Here is a 20,090-nt window from a genome sequence, read left to right as displayed (position 1 = left end):
AGCATAATATTACGTTAGATTACAGTACTAAAAACTCCTAATAATTCTTTTAATTTGTTTTTACTTTTTCAAAAATAACCTTGACATCAGAGAATGTATATGAACACTAAAAACTAGAAATGATATTAATGAGGTGGCAGAGTTTTATCTGACTTATTGCAGACCTCCTTTTTACATTTGTGAAGTCTGCAGCAAGATAAAAATATGGAAGCCTACATGCCATATGTCTAATATTTAAATGTGATAAATCATACTAAAAGCTATTACATAACATATATTTTATCTTCCAATTGTTTCTGATATAATTTTTATGGCATATATAAAACCAAATTAAAAGATATATGAATTACATCTACGGTTTTTACATAACTGAAAATTGGTAAAATACCAAAGACATCTGAATTTAAGTATCAAGATATCTGAATATTGTGTTAGTTTAAAAAGTATTAAATGCAGATATACATAAATCTTTTATATTTATCTTATGAAATTTAAGTTTACTTTCTCCATTTCAACAAAATAAATTATGTTGTCATGATGAAAATTTTTCATAATCAAGGGTATCATATAATGACCTAAAGGAATAAAAAGTAAAATTAAATAATTACTCAAAACATATAAAATTTAAATATGTTTTTGTTTAAAAATGTATATTAAGTAAAAAAAGTCTATATTAAATATAAAAATAAGAAATAAAATTATTTTCATGTTTTCAAAAACTTTTCTTTTAAAATATTCAGGATATGCACTAAAGCTAAAAAGCAGAAGACAAATTAAAAGTAAGGAAATCAAAATATCCACTAAAATTAAGATTGATGAATAATTTTTGAAATTTTTTTTTTTTTTTTTTTTTTGTTTTGAGACGGAGTCTCACTCTGTAGCCCAGGCTGGAGTACAGTGGCCGGATCTCAGCTCTCTGCAAGCTCCGACTCCCGGGTTTACACCATTCTCCTGCCTCAGCCTCACAAGAAGCTGGGACTACAGGCGCCTGCCACCTCGCCCGGCTAGTTTTTTGTATTTTTTAGTAGAGACGGGGTTTCACCATGTTAGCCAGGATGGTCTTGATCTCCTGACCTCGTGATCTGCCTGTCTTGGCCTCCCAAAGTGCTGGGATTACAGGCTTGAGCCACTGTGCCCGGCCAATTTTTGAAAATTTAATCACATCTTACTAAAAATTTTTATAAAAATAAAATTATTTGCAAATGTAACATTCAATGTTTATTTAATTGCCAATATAAAAGAAGTTATATATCATATATATAAATATATATATTTAAAAGTAATATCAACTATTTATTATTTCAACATGTTCCTCATCTGCAGTGTGTGATTTTTATAAATTTTTATGCAAACCATGAGCACTACTAGATTCATGAAATGAAACAGGAAGAAAAAAAATACTGGAAAGTAATGTTTTGGGCAAGAATCTATTGTATTTATGCTGAGAATATTTTAGCAAGTAAATTAATTTGTCTGTTATCTAAGTACTTCTACCACTTGATTCCTGACTGTGCTGGTGTCTTTGTTTTGTGGTGCTACAACAAAATATTACAGACAGGGTAATTTATTTAATAAAGAACAGAAATTTATACTCTCACAGTGCTGGTGGCTGGGAAATCTAAGATCAAGGTGCTAGCATCTGGTTAGGGCTTTCTTGCTGTGTCCCCACATGGCAGATGAGCAGAAGAAAGTGAACCCACTCCCTCAAACCCTTTTTATTGTGGCACTAATCAATTCACATTCCAAAGGGCCCCATTTCCCAACACTTTTGCTTTGGGAATTGTTTCCAATACATGAACTTTGGAGGAACACATTCAGTCCACAGCAACTGGGGGTCAGCTTCTGACTCTGATACTGGAATTAGTGCAGTCTTCATACATTCACCACATAGGGAGGGGCACAATTGATTTTGTAGGGCAAGAGGTGTGGAATAGCAATTACCTGGAAACTGAACAGTACAGGGTTCTAGTGACACAATGCCAGCGTCAAGGACAGGGTCTTGAGTGGCAGAGGCACATATGTGCTTTTTAATAGATATGTTTGTGTGTGTATTTATGTATGTGTATGTGTATATGTATGTGTGTGTGTGTGTGAGAGAGAGAGACAGAGTTAGGAATTTGTGAAGCCCCCTAAAGTATGAAACCCAGGAAGAAGCCTGAACTCTTTGAGAGTATGTGTGAAATGGCAAGGTTGTTGATAACATTAGTGCCCATTTTGAAGGAACAAGATGGTGTGTTGTGACTAGCAAATGTTTAGCATGCCAGGGTTAACTGGCCTGAACCATCACTTACATCTTTGAGTCTCAAAACGTATACAATTTAAAGGGCTCCCCTTTCCTTTCCTTAACTAGCAACCACCCCTACTCTGAGGTGCACAGTTCCACATTGCTTTATGCCCTGTAGTGCCTTCTGTGATTATTCCAGGCTTTCCAATGTCTATTTGAACTTTAATCTAATTACTGAAAAAACTCGCTGAAAGTGGAAGACCTAACAAAATGTTTTTGTACTAGGCCTTGAAGTCCTAGGGATTGGTTTAAATTCATTATGGATTAGAGGTGGGAAGGAAGCACCTTTTATTCTGGAGAAGATTTCCACAGTATATGGCAGATTTTGTTTCTTGGCCTAGATAGATTCTTATTACTTAATTCTGCTGATCCTTCTGATAGTTTTAATGGAGCCATAACCCACTTGGCTAGATTTTAAGCATTATCTGCCTTTCCAAGTGAGCTTATAATGTTAAGGATAGTCCCGGAACACCCCAGATGAAATACACCAAAGGAAAAGAAAAGAGACTTGGGGGATACTTTCACACTGCAAGATGATGACATATACCCCTGATTAATCAAATTGTAGCTAATCATAAATACCAAGGTGATTTGAACAAATGAATTGCTTCAGCATACTGAAACTCTGATTTAAATTCTTAGGGCTCCATACTTTCAAAATCAATAAACACTTATTATTGTTTCTATTTGTACTGCTGAATAAATCACAGTGTAATTTTACCTCTTAATTCTTAAACGTGTAATATAAAAGTATTGATTTTAATAGTTTTTGTGCTACTAAAAGGGTATGTAATTCAAACATACACAACTCTTTGGCATGGTGCCTAAGGCAGTGAAATTGTTGCTGTGAATAATGTGTAAAAACCTTTTATTAAAAATATTTTATTGAGGCATAACCATCATAAAGAAGTGTGTACAAATTATAAGTTTACAACTTGCTGGGTTTTTGCAAAGTGAATACACCTGTATTGCCAGTCTCTGGACTAAGAACTAGAATATACCAGCACCCTAGGCACTAGCCACTGAAAAAAGATAACCACAATCTGACTTCTAACATCACTGATTAGTTTTGCATAGTATTGAACTTTACATAAGTTGACAGCCACAGTAGAAACATCTTTGTTCCTGCTTTAAAAAAACAAACACTCAATATTATGTTTACACAATCATCCATGTATTTTGAGTTTAACAATAATTTGTTCATTCTCGTTGCTATTTAATGTGCCTCTGTATGAATGTGCCACAGTGTTTGTATCCATTTTTCTGTTGATAAACGTTTGTTTCCAGGTTCTGTCTATGATGAATAATGGTGCTATAAACATTCTTATACATGTCTATTGATGTATACACATATACATGCATTGGTGTGAGCTACTGGATCATAAATTATGCCTGTGTTCAGCTTTAGTTCATCATGCTGAGCTAGTTTCTAAAATAATTGCATCAGCTTACACTCATAATAGCAATGCCTCCTGGTTTACTTCCTCACCCACTTTGCCAACACTTGTTTTTTTCCATCTTTTTCATTTCAGCTCTTCTGGCAGGTGTGAAGTGGTATCTCACTGTGGCGAATTGACATTATTTCTCTGATGACTATGGATGTCATGCACATTTTCGTAAGTTTAATGGCCATCTAGATATCCCTTTCTGTGAAGGACTTGCTGAAGTCTGTGCATTTTTCTATTAGAATGTGTCCTTTTTTAAATAAAAAAATGATCTGTACATTTTAAAATATCTAGGTTTTAGTCTTTTATGTATAATTCAAATATTTTATCCCATCTTAATGGCCTTTTTAGATTATATTTTTTTGATAAACAAATTCTTAATTTTAATATAGTGTAATGTATTCACTTTTATTTTATTAGTACTTTTTTTTGTCCTGTTTATGAAATCTGGCCAAGTGCGGTGGTTCACACCTGTAATCCCAGTACTTTGGGAGGCCGAGGCGGGTGGATCACGAGGTGAAGAGATCAAGACCATCCTGTCCAACATGGTGAAACCCCATCTCTACTAAAAATACAAAAATTAGCTGGGTGTGGTGGCACGTGCCTGTAGTCCCAACTACTCAGGCGGCTGAGGCAGGAGAATCTCTTGAACCTGGGACACAGAGGTTGTAGTGAGCTGAGATCGCACCACTGCACTCCAGCCTGGTGACAGAGCAAGACTTTGTCTCCAAAAAAAAAAAAAAAAAAAAAAAAAAAAAAGACATCTTTGCATTTTCCAATATATTTCTAGAAGTATGTGTGAGATAACTTTACTTAAAAAATTTTTTTTTCTTATTAAGTACAGGAAAAGGATGCTGTTGAATATTACTAATATCTTACATTTCTGTCTTAAAGCAGTTGAAATTAATGTATGTGTTTACATTATTATATAAATATTTCTTGAAATGCTGCCTGAATAAGAACAGGGATGGTGAACTCAAGTAGCTTCATATCTAAGAGAATAAGTATATGTAAATAAGTATGCAAATAAAAGAAATAATTGCCACAAACGGTGCAGATAAGGGAACATGGGATTTTTTTTTCTTTCTCTTTTTGGGTGGGTGACAGGAAAGTCTGCATGAAAGAAATGACATTTTAATCAAGCCCTGAAGTATAGATAGAACTGGGGCGTGAGATAAAATGAAGGCATTCTGGAGAGTGAAAACAGAATAAACAAATGATCAGAATTGAAACTGTATGGTATACATGTAAACAAAGAGGTAATTTAACCAGATAGTTTATATAAAATGTGACTAAAAAATTACTGGCCTTAATTATTGAAAAGCAAAAACGACAGGAAATAGAGTCTAGATGCATTGCATGTCATTTTCTACAAAGTGATTATATTAACACTTTTTAGTTGTATTAACAGAAACCAAGTCTAACCAGTTTATACCTAAAGAGCCTCAGGAAAAGTGGTTATTTCATGGAATCTAAGGGTAGGGAAGCAGATGGAATTCAGAACTAAAGGCTGGAGTTCCGTAGTGACCCAGGTAGTCTTCTCTCTACCGATTTATCTCCCTCTCAGGGCATGTCTGTTTTATTCTGCTCCTTTGCTATAGAATGGCTTCTTTGCTTCTCAGGCAAGATATTAGAAAATAGCTTCTAGAAGCTCTTAAGTAGATCTCCCCTAGTCAATATATCAGACAGATGTATCTGGAATCTGAAATTCCCTGGGAAAGGGGCTCGTTGACTCAGTTTCAGTCAAGGGCCCATTCCTGGTCCAATCAACTATAATAGGGCAGGGAATGGGAGGTACGTCGTAGGAGACACCATATTTACTAATGTGATTTCTAGGAAACTCACTATTATAACCAAAGGGATCTGGAGGCCAAGGAGGAAGTTTTTTCTCAGAAAAGGGGAAAGTGGATTGTATAATCAATAGAAGAGGGGTCATCTTAGAAAGCTATGATAATAGCTATTATTTATTAAGGATATACAGCAGTCTTTTTTTAAAAAAAGTTTTTATTTTAAAATGATTATGTATTTACAGAAGAATTGTGCAGATGAGAGAGTGCCTGAATAGCTTTCATCCAGCTTCCCCTAACATTAGTCTTTTATGTAACCAGAGTATATTTACTAAAACTAAGACTTAACATTGGCATACTATTATATTATCTAAACTGCAGACTTTATTCAGGTTTCACAAGTTTTTCTACCGATGTCTTTTTTTCTGCTCCAGAATTAAATCCAGGATATCAGATACTGCATTAGTCATCATGACATCACAGTCTCCTCTCATCAGTCTCTCTTTGTTCTTTGTTACTTTGACAGTTTTGAAGAGTACTGGTCAGGTATTTGCAGAGGGTCCCTCAACATGGGGTTTTCTAATGTTTTCTCATTATTTGACTGAGGTTCTGAGCAAGAAGAATATCATGAAGGTGAAACATTCCCTGATTGCATCGTATCATGTTATCAGAGGTATGTGATATCAACATGACTACTACTAGTGATATAAGCTTTCTTCACTGAAAACTTACAAGGAATTTGTGAACAAATGTTAAAAACACCACAGTAATTGATAAATATTTTGAGCATAATACTTTAAGGCTAAGCAAATATACTCTTTCCTTATAAAGATATATATAGATATATAAAGAGTATGTAAATATATCTATATAAAGAGTATATAAATATAAATATACTCTTTCCTTATAAAGATCCACCCACAAATTTGCGAAAATGCTATTCATGAATGCTATTTATCTATGGATCCTGCCTACAGCCATCACAGGTTGAGTATCCCAAATATAAAATTCCAAAATCCAAAACTTTTTGAGCACTGACAATGCTAAAATAAAATGCTCATTGGAGCATGTTGAATTTTGACTTTTCAGATTTGGGATGCTCAACCAGTAAATAAAATAAAAATATTCCAAAATCAAAAAAATTCTGAAATACTTTTGGCTCCTAGCATTTCAGATAAGGGATACCCAGCCTGTATCACAGTATGTAATGGTGATATTATTTTTCCTTAATTTCCTTTATGTTTCTTTAAAATTCTTTTCTAAAGAATATTCATGTATTTTTCCCAATTTACTTATGTATTTAATCATTTGTTTAGATCAGTATGTACTGGATATTTATTTAATTTTGGGTGGTCATAATCCGGTATTATCTCTATTTATTGTGTTAAAATTATTCCATCTTTGTCCATTAAAAAATGTTTCAGGTTGGCTCTTATGTCCTTTGTTATGTATCCATCCTTCGTTTTGTTGTTGTTAAAGCGCTCTCTTTTTTCTAGCACTACAAGATGGTCCAGATTTCTCTGTATTTTTGCTGCCCTGGTCCTAGAATCAGCCATTTCTCTAGGGAGTTCTTATTCTTTTTATTGGAGACTAGTATTTAGTAATTAAGATATGGATATTAGATGTGCTGATTGATATTGGAATACCTGCTTCTAAGTCCTCTCTGCTCACAAAGCTAAGAAATATGTATATGTATATTAAGTCATGCATACATATATATCAATAATTATTCCTAATCTATTTGCAAATATATTAAAATAACCATGAGTTTATACTGTTATCTCTGACTCTTAATTCAGTATCATGGGATTTATTTTAGCCTTTCCTCACCATTCCTTGGTAATTTTATTCTACAACAGTGACAAAAACTCATGCCAGGTGCTTTATCTATGATATAATATTAAATTGTCACAACTGTGCTTTAAGTATGATCTCCATAACTGATGGAAAAATTACAAAGTTAATAAGCTTCAGTAATTTGTCTAAGGTACAAAGAAAGTAAATGGTGCTTCATGGCAGTAGACCCAGCAGCAGGTCCACCTGTGAACATGATGGTGACCCCACCTTCCTACAGACCCTGAAGATAGCCACACTCATCTGTGGACCCCAGTGGCAGCCCAGGCCAGCCACAAACCCCAACAGCAGGACTGCCCCCTGCAAATACCTGCAGCAGGCCCACCCTAAAGACACATATACCTGTGAACACTGCCAGCCAACTGACTTGTGAACTGTGCTAGTTTATATACCTGGAATCTCTGACTGAGTTGACTGGCAAAGATCTTTCCCTGCTAACACCAGTTAGTGACAACTGGAAGAGGTGACTGCTTCCTCAAGTGCACAGACATCAACAAAAGGTTACACAAATCCTGAAAAATTAGGCAACCATGATACCATCAAAGAAACCCAATAGAACACTAGTAAATGACAATAAAGAAATAGAGATCTAAAAAAATATTTGGCAAAGAATTAAAAATAGTAGACTTAAGGAAACTTAAGGAGCTACAAGAGAACATAGACAATGAAACTAAATCAGGAAAACAATACATGAACAAAAGGAGAAGTTCAACAAAGAAATAGAAACCATAAGAAAGAATCAAACTGAAATCCTGGAACTAAAGAATACAATGTCTGGCCTGAAAAATTAACTAGCAGTCTTCATTTCACAGCAGGCTAAATCAAACAGAAGGAGTCAGTGAATTCAAAGACAGTTCATTTGAAATTATACAGTCAGAGGAACAAAAATGAAAAAGAACAAAGAAGAGTTAAAAATCCTGTGGGAGTTATGGGACACCATCAAATGAAACAATATACCCATTATGGAAGTCCAAGAAGGAAAAGAAAAAGAGAAACGGGAAGAAATCTTATTTTTAAAAATAATGGGCCAGGCACGGTTGCTCACACCTGTAATCTCAGCACTTTAGGAGGTGGGTGAATCATGTGAGGTCAGGAGTTCAAGACCAGCCTGACTAACATGGTGAAACCCCGCCTCTGCTAAAAATCCAAAAACTAACCAGGCGTGGTGGCAGGGACCTGTAATCCCAGCTACTTGGGATTCTGAGATGGGAGAACTGCTTGAACCAGGGAGGTGGAGGTTGCAGTGAGCTGAGATTGTGCCATTGCACTCCACCCTGGGAGACAGAGTGAGACTGTCTCAAAAAGAAAAAAAAAAGAAAAAAAAATGACTTAAAATTTTCCAAATCTAGATAAGAGAATAGACATTGTAATTTATGAAGCCCAAAGATTCCTAAATAGACTGAACCTGAAGAGGTATACTGGAGAAACATTATAATTAAGTTATAAAAGTCAGAATTTTAAAACAGGAAGAGAAAAGAAACTTCTCACACAGAAAGGAACTTCTATCAGCAGACTTTGCAGCAGAAACGTTGCAGGCCAGCATGTCCAGCTTCAGCAGTCTCAGCTCCACCAGCTGAAGAATAAATGGGATTTGCATGAACTCCACTCTGAACTGAAACAGAGATTGCAGTGTTAGTATCATTTTCTTCTGATCGTTATTAACAGTTCCTCAGAAAATTAAATGTCAGAAGACAGAGAAGCTCAGGAGGGTGAATTGTTGGCCCTGGAGATTATTTATGATGGAGATGAATTTAGAAAAGTAGAGTCTGTTCAAGGTGGAGAAACCAGGTTCTATTTGGATTTGCCACAGAATTTCAAGATATTTGTGAGCGCTATCTGCTCTATGCAAGCATTTAGACTTCCTATGGGAAGAACACCATGCCAGCATGGTCCTTTTTGCCTGGATGCAGTTTCTTAAGGAAGAGATCCTAGTGTTCTTGAATATTGTCTCTCCTTTCGAGCTCAGGGTGGGTTCTCAGAAAAAAGTATAGAGAATGACAGCTCAAGCCTCTCCTAACACAGAGCTAGATATTGGAGGAGCTGCTGGATCTAATGTAGACCAAGAGGAAATTGTGGATGAGAGAGCTGTGCGGATGTGGAATAACTGTCACGTCTAATCCAGAAAATCTTGTACTTTGATCAAGGTTAGCACATAAAATGCTTTAATAGTAAACTTTTCCTGTGCAATATCTGTATCTGTGAGGAGCTGGGCAGTGAATGCATGTACTTCTTAGAGGGCAGGTGTGTATACTGCAAAGCTTGTCTGAAGGACTACTTTGAACTCCAGATCAGAGATGGTCAGGTCCAATGCCTCAACTACCCAGAACCAAAGTGCCCTTGGATGGTCACTCCTGATCCGGTCAAAGAGCTAGTGGGACCAGAGTTATTTGCCTGTTATCATTGCCTTCTCCTCCAGCCCACTTTGGACCGGATGGCACTTGTGGTATACTGCTGCTGCTCATGCTGCCAGTTGCCTGTGATGCAGAATCCTGGCTGCACCATGGGCATCTGCTCCAGCTGCAATTTTGCCTTCTGTACCTTGGGCAAACTGACCTACCATGGGGTCTCTCTATGTAAGGTGACTGCAGATAAATTAATAGACTTATGAAATAAATCCCTGAATGCAGATGAGGCCAATAAAATATTTTTGTAACAAAGGTATCATAAGAGGGTGATTCAGAAGGCACTGGAAGAGATGGAAAGTAAGGAGGGGTTAGAAAAGAACTCAAAGAGCTGCCACGTTGTGGAACTCCCATAGAGAAATTAGATGAATGTAATAAGATGACATGTACTGACTGTATGCAATATTTCTGTTGGATTTGCATGGGTTCTTTCTCTAGAGCAGACTCTTACAAACATTTCACTGATCCTACCTCACCATGTTTTAATGGGCTGTTTCACGCTATGGATGTTAATGGAGACATTTGGGAAGATGGGATTGAATACTAGTTAATGACTGCTCAAGATATGGAAGTGGATTGGTTTTCCCTAATCTTTTGTCAAGTACACAAAGTACCTTTGCAGGATATTTATGGCACTATTCATTCACTCTTCCTGTGTAGAAGATATGGAAGAACAAGTCTTATATTTTCATGTGGTACTACTGATGAAGGTGCATTCATACATTTTTAATATAAGTTGTGCAAAATTATAAGCTGAAGCTTCAAAAAATGAAACAACAGAATATTAGATATAATGTGTGCAAATCTCTGAATTGTTAAACATTAAATATTTATTTTCTTCCCAAAGCTTTAGGTAGGAAAAGAGGGGTCAAGAGTTAAACTTAGAGACCCTTTTTGTCTCTGAGAAGCATCCCTCTAAGGCATTCTGTTGGAGGTCCCTCAGTACTACTCCTTACAACAGGTGTGGGTTGAAGGCTTATGAAAATTATACTGTGATTCTGATCTAATTTACTCCATGTTAGTCACATTCCTTCCAACCTAAATTTCAGCTAAGTCAGTTCTCTTTGGAGGGAGCCCTATACTCTGTAACTGACTGGATGGTCTAGTGTTATTTTCATATACTGCTTTTCAGAATGGAAATTTACAATACTTTAAAAATATTTTTTAATACCACAAATACTGTGGGGCACTTGATATTTATTAGTGTTGTATAGGGTCCACTGGTTTCAGGCCAAATCTAGAATTTAGTGATACTGGCTCAGAAGAATTTAAGTTCTATTCAACCTTCCTGGGCATTAGAGTCTAGATTCAAAATGACTTGTCTTTACTACTTTTATTCCACATTCCCTCTCTTTACCTTTGCCCTACCTTCTGTTTGTAAGGACAATTTTAATATTAATTCCAGCAACACCTGTTTTTATTTCCTCTGCTGGAATAGGAGAAAGCCTAATATATTCCTAAGTTGAAAGTTCTTGAATTATCCACATTTCGCACTGTACATACATATAGTGACAGTATACAACCTGTCTATTCCACTGTAGTTCCAGTCCTAACTTTCCGAATTCTTTTAAAATATCTTCTCTAACAAGCTATGGGAATTTGGCTGCCTATTTTTTTTTTTTTTTTTTGCAATGGCAATGTCTTGGGTGATAATTCTGGATTGATACCTATTCCTTTTTCTGGGTTTTCTTGGCTTTTTGAAAAATTGTCTTTTCCAATAGTTTGGTGAGTGGCTTGGTAGCAAAGTATGATTTTTTAGAAAAGAGTACAGAAAAAATTAAACTGCTGCTCAAGAACATATTCTTTTTTCCTACTTTGTCATTGAAAATTGAGGAATCACTTTTAAGTGTTTTAGGTGTGTATATTCAAAGAGTGAGCGAGGACTATGTTTCTGTATTGTCAAAGGGGATGCTTAAACTTAAAAATAAAAATAAATTTTAAAATCATGTTACTAAAAAGAAAGAAACATTACAGGTCAGGAAAGAATGGGATAATATATTCAGCATACTGAAAGGAAAAAAAAATCTGTATTATATTGCTGATGCTGAGTATCTGTATTATACCCAACTAAACTGTCATTTAAAAAATGATGAAGAGTTAGACTTTCCCAAACTAATAAAAGCTAAAGGAGTTTGTCAGCACTAGATTAACAGTGAAATGAAAAAAAGAAGTTAAGCAGCACCACCAAGACATATGAAATTATAAATTTCACTGTAAAGGTCAATATAAAGATAAACACAGAATATTGTAGTATTGTAATGGTGACACATAAATTACTTTTAACACTATAATGAGTTAAAGGGCAACATTATTAAGAATTCCAGTAACAATAGAAATTTGTTAATGTAAACGTAATATAAAAAAGAATATCTGACATCAATAACATACAGTTGTGGGGGAGTAAAGTGTAAACTTCTGCTTGCAATTGTAGTTAAAATGTTGTCAGCTTCAAATAGACTGTCACAATTATAAAATGTTCAATTCAAACCTTATTGTAACCATAAGAAAAACCTCCAGTAGATACATCAAAGATAAAGAGAAAAGAGTCAAAATATATAACTGCAAAGGCATCAAAACACAATAAAGATAACAAGAGAGGAAGAAAGGAAGAGGAGAACTATAAAAGAGATAGAAAACAATTAACAAAATGTCAAGTTAATTGTAGTGTTCTTACCTATCACTAATTACTTTAAATTTAAAGGGCTAAACTTCCCAATCAAAAGACATAGATGGCTGAGTGGACTTAAAAATAACAGATAATACCCAAATACACACTGTGTGCAAGAGACCCAGTTTAAGTTTAAGGACACACATAGACTAAAAGTGAAGGGGTGGCAAAAGATAGTCCATGTAAAAAATAACCAAAATAGAACAGGAGTGGCTACATTTTATATCAGACAAAATACACTTTAAATCAAATAATTACACAAGAGATAAATAAGGTCATTAAATGATGATAAGGGGTCAATTTTATTAAAAAATAAACAATTATAAATATATATTCACCCAACATCAAAGACCCTAAGTATATAAGTATATAAAGCAAACATTTTGTAATCGAAAGAAGAAATGAAAACATAATACTAATATGTAATTTTTCTTTTTATTTTGATGGAGTCTCACTCTGTTGCCAGGCTGGAGTGCAGTGGCATGATCTCGGCTCACTGCAACCTCCGACTCCCTGGTTCAAACAATTCTCCTGCCTCAGCCTCTTAAGTAGCTGGGATTACAGGTATGTGCCACCATGTCCAGCTAATTTTTTTTTTTTTTTGTATTTTTGATAGAGACGGGTTTCACCATGTTGGTCAGGATGGTCTCGAACTCCTGACCTCGTGATCCGCCTGCCTTGGCCTCCCAAAGTACTGGAATACAGGCATGAGCCACTGAGCCTGGCCATAAGTAACTTTAATACCCCACTCTCAATAAAGGATAGATCATCTAGATAGAAAATCAATAAAACAGCAGAACTGAAGAATACTATAGGCTAAATGGACTTAACAGACATATATAGAACATTCTACTTAGTATCAGCACAATATTCATTCTTCCCAAATACATGTAAACATTCTCTAGCATAGAGTCCATGCTAGATCACAAAACAATTCTCAACAAATTCAATAAAATTAAAATCATCTAAAGTATTTTATCTGATCATAATGGAATGAAACTAGAACTCAATAATAGAAAGAAACTGGGAAAATTCACAAAAATGTGGAAATTAAACAACATATACTTAAATAACTATTGAGTCAAATAAAAATAAAAAAGGAAATTAAAAAATATCATGAAACAAACAAAAACAAAACACACCCAAACTTTTGGTATATAGGCAAAGCAGTACTGAAAGGGAAGTTTATAGAAATAAACATATGCATTTGAAAAGAAGAAAGATCTCAAATTAACAAGGTAATTTTGGACCTCAAGAAACTAGAAAAAGAAAAAATGAAGCCCCAACTTAGCAGAAGAAAAGAAAAAAATAGAGTAGAAATAAATGAAATACAGAATAGGAAAACAATAGAGAAAAAATCAATGACATTCTTTATTCTTTGAAAAGATAAAGAAGATTAATAAACCTAGACTAAGGACAAAAGAGAAGATTCAAATAAAATCAGAAATGAAAGTAGAGATATTGCAATTGATGTCACCAAAATCAAAAGGATCACAGGGACTCTGACAATTATACATCAACAGATTGAACAAACTATAAGAAATGGGTAATTCCTAGAAACATGCAACATACCAACACAGAATAAAGAAGAAATAGCACTTCTGAAAAGATCAATAACAAATAAAGACATTGAAGCAGTAATAATAATAATAATAAAACTTTCAATAAATAAAAGCCCAGAACCAGATGGCTTCAGGCATAATTTTATCAGATATTTAAAGAAGAAGACATACCAATTTGTCATAAACTTAAAAAAAAATAAAAGAACATGAAACATTTCCAAATTCAGTTTTTGAGGCATCGTTCAGCTACCAAAGGCATCACAAGAAAAGGAACTATACGCTAATATCTTTTATAAAACTAGATGCAAAAATCTTCACAAAATACTAGCCAACCAAATTCAACAGCACATTTAAAAGGATCATACACTATGACAAAGTAGGATTTATTTTGGGGATGCAAGGATGGTTTACATTAACGGAATAAAGAGTAAAAATCACATTATAATCTCAATAGATTTAAGAAAAGCATTTGATAGAATTCAACACTCTTCCATAATAAAAACTCAACATTTACGTATAGAAGGAACTGACTTCAATACAATAAAGGCCTTTTATGATTAGCCCACAGCTAACGTCATACCAATGGTGAAAAGCTGAAAGCTTTCCCTCTAACATCTGGAACATGGTAAGGATGCCACTCTTGCCTCTCTTATTCACCATAATATCGGAAGTCCTAGCCATAGCAAATAGGCAAGACAAAGAAGTAAAAGACATCCAAGTGACAAAGGAAGAAGTAAAATTGTCCTGATTGCAAATGATGTCATCTTATTTGTAGAAAGCCTAAAGATGCCACAAAAATACTATAAGAATTAATAAATAGATTCAGTAAAGTTTCAGGACACGAAATCAACATATAAAATTCAATTGCACTATCAGACACCAACAAGGAATTTTCTGAAAAGGAAATTAAGAAAAAATTCTACTTACAATAGCATCAAAAGAGGTAAAATACTTAGGAATAAACTTAGGAGGCAAAAGACTTTTTACACTGAAAATTGTAAAATATTGTTGAAAAAATTAAAAACATGAATTAGTGGAAGGATGTTTGTGTTCATGGATTGGAAGAATTGATATTGTTAAAATCTATATACTTTTCAAAATAATCTACACATTCAGTGAAATATTTATTAAAATCCTGATGACAATTTTTGCAGGCCTAGAAAAAAAAAAATCTCAAGTTTATTTGGAACCAAAAAAGACCCTGAGTAGCCAATGTAATTTTGAGAATAAAGAAAAAAGTTGTTCATACTCTCTGATTTCATAATATATAATAAGCTACAGAAATAAATACACTATGGTACTTACTGAAATGCAGCCATGTAGATAAATGAAACAGAATAGAGAGGCCAGAAACAAAACCATGCACATAAAGTCAACTAATCTTTGATGATGGTCTCAAGAATACTTAATGGGGAAAAGATAGTCTCTTCAATAAATGGTATTGGGAAAACTGGATACCCACAGGCAAAAAGAATGACTTTAGATTCTTATCTCATACCATATACAAAAATCAACTCAAAATGATTTAAGGGCTTAAATGCAACTCCTGAAGCAAAACTCTTAGAAGAAAACAGAGTAAAAACTTCCAGACATTGGATTTGACAATGATTGCTTGGATATGACACCAAAAGCATAGGTAACAAAAGCAAGCATAGACAAGTGGGATTACATCAAACCAAGAAACTTCCTCACAGTGAAGAGAACGCTCAACAAAAAGTGAAGACAACCTACTGAATGGGTGACAGTATTTGCAAACCATCCATTTGACAAGGAGTTAATATCTAAAATACATAAGATTGAGCAGTCATTTCACTAAAGAAGACATATAAATAGTCAACAAGTATATGCAAAGTTATTCAACATCACTAATTGTCAGGGAAATGCAAATCAAAACAATGGTATATCACCTCACACCAGTTTAAAAAGCTATTATTTTAAAAACCTGAGGGACAGCAAGTTTTGTCAAGGATGTAGGGAAAAGGGAACCCTGTACATTGTTGGTAGGAATGTATTAATATATTATTAATGTAATAACTTGGTGCAGCCACTATTGAAAATAGTATGGAGTTTCCTAAAAAAGTAAAAATATAATTACCATATGATTCAGCAATCCTATTTCTGGGTATTTATTCAAAGACATTGAAATCTGGATCTCAAAAATATATCTGCACTGTCATGTTCATTGCAGCATTACTCACAATAGCCAAGATATGAAAATACCCTAAATGTCCATAGACAAATGGAAGGATAAAGAAAATGTGGTATATTTATATAATGGAATATGATTAACCTTACTCAAGAAGGAAATCTTGCCATTGCGATAATATGAATGGATCTAAAAGACATTATGCTAAGTGGAATAAGCGGGCACAGGAGGGCAAGTACTGCATAAAACTACCTTTATGAGGAATCCGAAATAATAAAACTCATAGAACCAGAGAGTAAAATAGTGGTCATCTGAGGCTAGGAAGAGGGGAAAGGAAGAGGTGTCATTCAAGGAGTACAAAATTTTAGTTATGCAAGATAAGTAAATTCTGGAGGTCTACTGTACAACACAGGGCCCATAGTTAACAATAATGTATAGTATACTTAAAAATTTGCTAAGAGGGTAGATCATTTGTTAAGACCTCTTACCACAAAAGAAAAACCTTATAAATGATTAAAAATAAAAATAATAATGATGGCAGGAGGAAATGTTGAGAAGTGATGAGTAAGTTTATAGCCTTGGTTGTGATGATGGTTTCAAGATTATACACTTATCTCTAAACTCATCAAGTTGTGTACTTTAATTATGTGCAGTTTTTTGTATGCTAATCATCTCCAACAAAATGTTTAAAAAAGAAATGAGTTGAGCCCATGCATTGAAAGTTACCTTAATGTCATACTTAAGTGTTGCTTATCATTGACTACACACTTAATAGAACTATCCTTGTGAAGATATTTTTAGAGCTGATCTTTTTTAAAAACAGATTGAGATACAACTTACATCTTATAACATCTACCCTTTTAGACTGTATAATTAAGTGCTTTTTAGTATATTCACAGTGCCTTGCAACCATCAACACTAATTTTTGGACATTTTAATCTTCCCTCCTAGCCAAAACCACATAGCTGTTAGCTTTCTCTTTTCCTTAATCATTAACCCCAGGCTATAGAAACCACTAATCTAGATACATCTCTATGGATGTACCATTTCAAGACATTCTGAATAAATGAAATAACATAATATGTGGTCTTTTGTGATTGACTTTTTACTTAGCATAATATTTCAAGATTCATACACATTATAGCATTAGTACTTATTTTCTTTTTAAGAAATTGACCTTTTTTTAGAACAGTTTTAGATTCACAGCAAAACTGAGCAGAGGTACAGAGGTATCTCATATGTCCCTCTGCCCCTGTATTTGTGTGGCCTCCTCCGTTACCAACATCCTCCACTGAGTGGTACATTTGCTGCAATTGATGAGGTTACACTGACATATCACCATCACCCGAAGTCCAGAGTTTAGCTTAGGGTTTACTCTTGATGTTGTACATCCTATGAGCTTGGACAAATTTTTAATTACACATACTCACCATACAGAGTATGATACTATAGTATGACACTATATCAACCCCCCGACTCCTGAAAATCACTGATCTTTTTACTATCTTCATAGTTTTGCCTTTTCCAGAATGTCATATCGTTGGAAACATACAGTATGTAGCCTTTTCAGATTGGCTTCTTTCACTTAGTAATATGCATTTGTATTTCTGCCCTTTTTATGACCTGATAACTTAATTGTTCTTGACATTAAATAACAATTCATTGTGCCTGGACATACGATCATTTATCCATTCACCTACTGAGGGACGTCTTAGTTGCTTCCAAGTTTTGGCAATTATGAATAAAGCTGCAATAAACATCCATGTATAGGTTTTTGTGTGGAAGTAAGTTTTCAGCTCCTTTGAATAGATACCAAGGAGTGCAATTGTGTGGCTGACTGCCATGGTTACTACTTGAGACCACCACTAGACAGTTACTACTGTTACTACTTGAGACTGTTATTATGGCTCTGAATGAAGGGATGAACGTAGACATGAAAACTTAAGACAAAAGAAACTGTTTTAAAGGAAGGGGTCAGGAGAAGAAGGAGAGAACTACCTGCTTCTAGTGAGGAAAGGCAGCACCCGAGCTTCAACAGCCCTTCGTATTTATTGGGGGGAAAGAGCAGGGGGAGGAGGTGATGATTGGTCAGCTGCTTAATTGATCACAGGTTCATATTATTGCTAACAGGTTTCATATGTGCCTGATCACAAGAAACACTCGTGCTTGGGTTGTGACTGCCCTCAGGATTCCTTCTGGGCGGCAGATGCAGTTTGTCAGTTTGCCAACATTCTGCATTTTATATAGCTTTGTAGGAAACTGCCAAACTGTCTTCCAAAGTGGCTGTATTATTTTGCATTGCCACCAACAGTGAATGAGAGTTCCCATGGCTCTACGTGCTCTCCAGCATCTGGTGGTGTTAGTGTTCTGGATTTTGGCCATTCTAATAGGTGTGTAGAGGTATCTTATTTATGTTTTAATTTCTATTTCCCTGATCATGACATTGCTTATTTGCTCCCTGTATATCTTCATTTATGATGTGTCCGTTAAGGTCTTTGGCTCATTTTAAAATCAGCTTATTTTCTTATTGTTGAGTTTTATGTGTTCTTTACATGTTTTGGATAAAAGTCTTTCATCAGATATGTTGTTTGCAAATACTTCCTTTCGGTTTTAGGCTTCTCTTTCTATTCTATTGACAATTATTATCACAGAGCAGTTTTTTTAATTTTTATTTTTTGTGAGTGCACAGTAAGTATATATATTTATGGGGTACATGAGATATTTTGATATAGGCATGCAATGTGTAATAATCACATTAGAGTCAATGAGGTATCCACCCTATCGAGCATTTATCCTTTGTGTTACAAACAAACTAATTATGCTCTTTCAGTTATTTTAAAATGTACAATTGAATTATGATTGACTATAGTCACCCTTGTTCTATATTTGACTATATTTGACTATTATTGACTATAGTCACCCTTGTGCTATATTCTTGTATTTGTGCTACCAAATACTAGATCTTATTCATTCTATTTATTATACCCATTAACCATTTCCACTAGCTCCCAACCTCCACTACCCTTCCCAGCCCCTGATAACCATTATTCTACTCTCTTTTTCCATTAGTCCAGTAGTTTTAAATTTAGCTTCCAAAATGAGTGAGAACATGTGAAGTTTGTCTTTCTGTGCCTGGCTTATTTCACTTGACATAACGACCTTCAGTTCCATCCATGTTGTTGCAAATGACAGGATCTCATTTTTTTTTTTTTTTTTTTTTTTTTTTATGGTTGAAATGTGTATATAATCATCCACCGTGTATATGTACCACATTTTCTTTATCCATTCACTGGTTGATGGACACTTAGGTTGCTTCCAAATCTTGGTGGTTATGAAGTGCTACAATAAACATGGAAATGCAGATATCACTTTTATATACTCATTTCCTTTATTTTGAGTACCTAGCAATAGGATTGATGGATCATATGGTAGCTCTGTTTTGCTTTTTTTTTTTTTTTTTTTTTTTTTAGTAACCTCCAACTGTTCTCTATAGTGGCTTTACTAGTTTACATTCCCACAAACAGAATAGGAGGTTTCCCTTTTCTCTACATCTTTGCGAGCATTTGTTATTGCCTGACTTTTGGATAAAAGTCACTGGGGAAATACAGTCTCTTTCTGTAATTTCCCCAATGTGCAGAAAGTGTACAGTAAATAAGATGATGTCTCTGTTTTGATTTGCATTTCTCTGATGATCAGTGATGTTGAGCACGTTTTTATATCTGCCATTTGTATATCTTCTTTTGAGAAATGTCTATTTAGATATTATATTTTTAAAATCAGATTACAAGATTTTTTTTCTATAGAATTGTTTCAACTCCTTATATCAGCTGGTTATTAATCTCTTATGGGTAGTTTGAAAATATTTTCTCACATTCTGTGGGTTGCCCCTTTACCTTGTTGATTGTTTCCTTTGCTATGTAGAAAGTTTTTGACTTGCTGTGA

At 34.5% G+C, this 20,090-nt stretch overlaps 1 pseudogene; it reads left to right on the top strand.

Annotated features, from left to right (window-relative positions):
* Nucleotides 1-8,949: 8,949 nt before the first annotated feature.
* LOC111525083 lies at nucleotides 8,950-10,344 on the top strand (annotated as a pseudogene).
* The last annotated feature ends 9,746 nt before the right edge of the window (nucleotides 10,345-20,090 follow it).

The sequence above is a fragment of the Piliocolobus tephrosceles genome, chromosome 11 (assembly GCF_002776525.5).
Source record: "Piliocolobus tephrosceles isolate RC106 chromosome 11, ASM277652v3, whole genome shotgun sequence".
Classification (NCBI taxonomy): domain Eukaryota; kingdom Metazoa; phylum Chordata; class Mammalia; order Primates; family Cercopithecidae; genus Piliocolobus; species Piliocolobus tephrosceles.
Note: the sequence above shows the minus strand (reverse complement) of the source record. Positions and strands in the feature narration are given on the sequence as shown.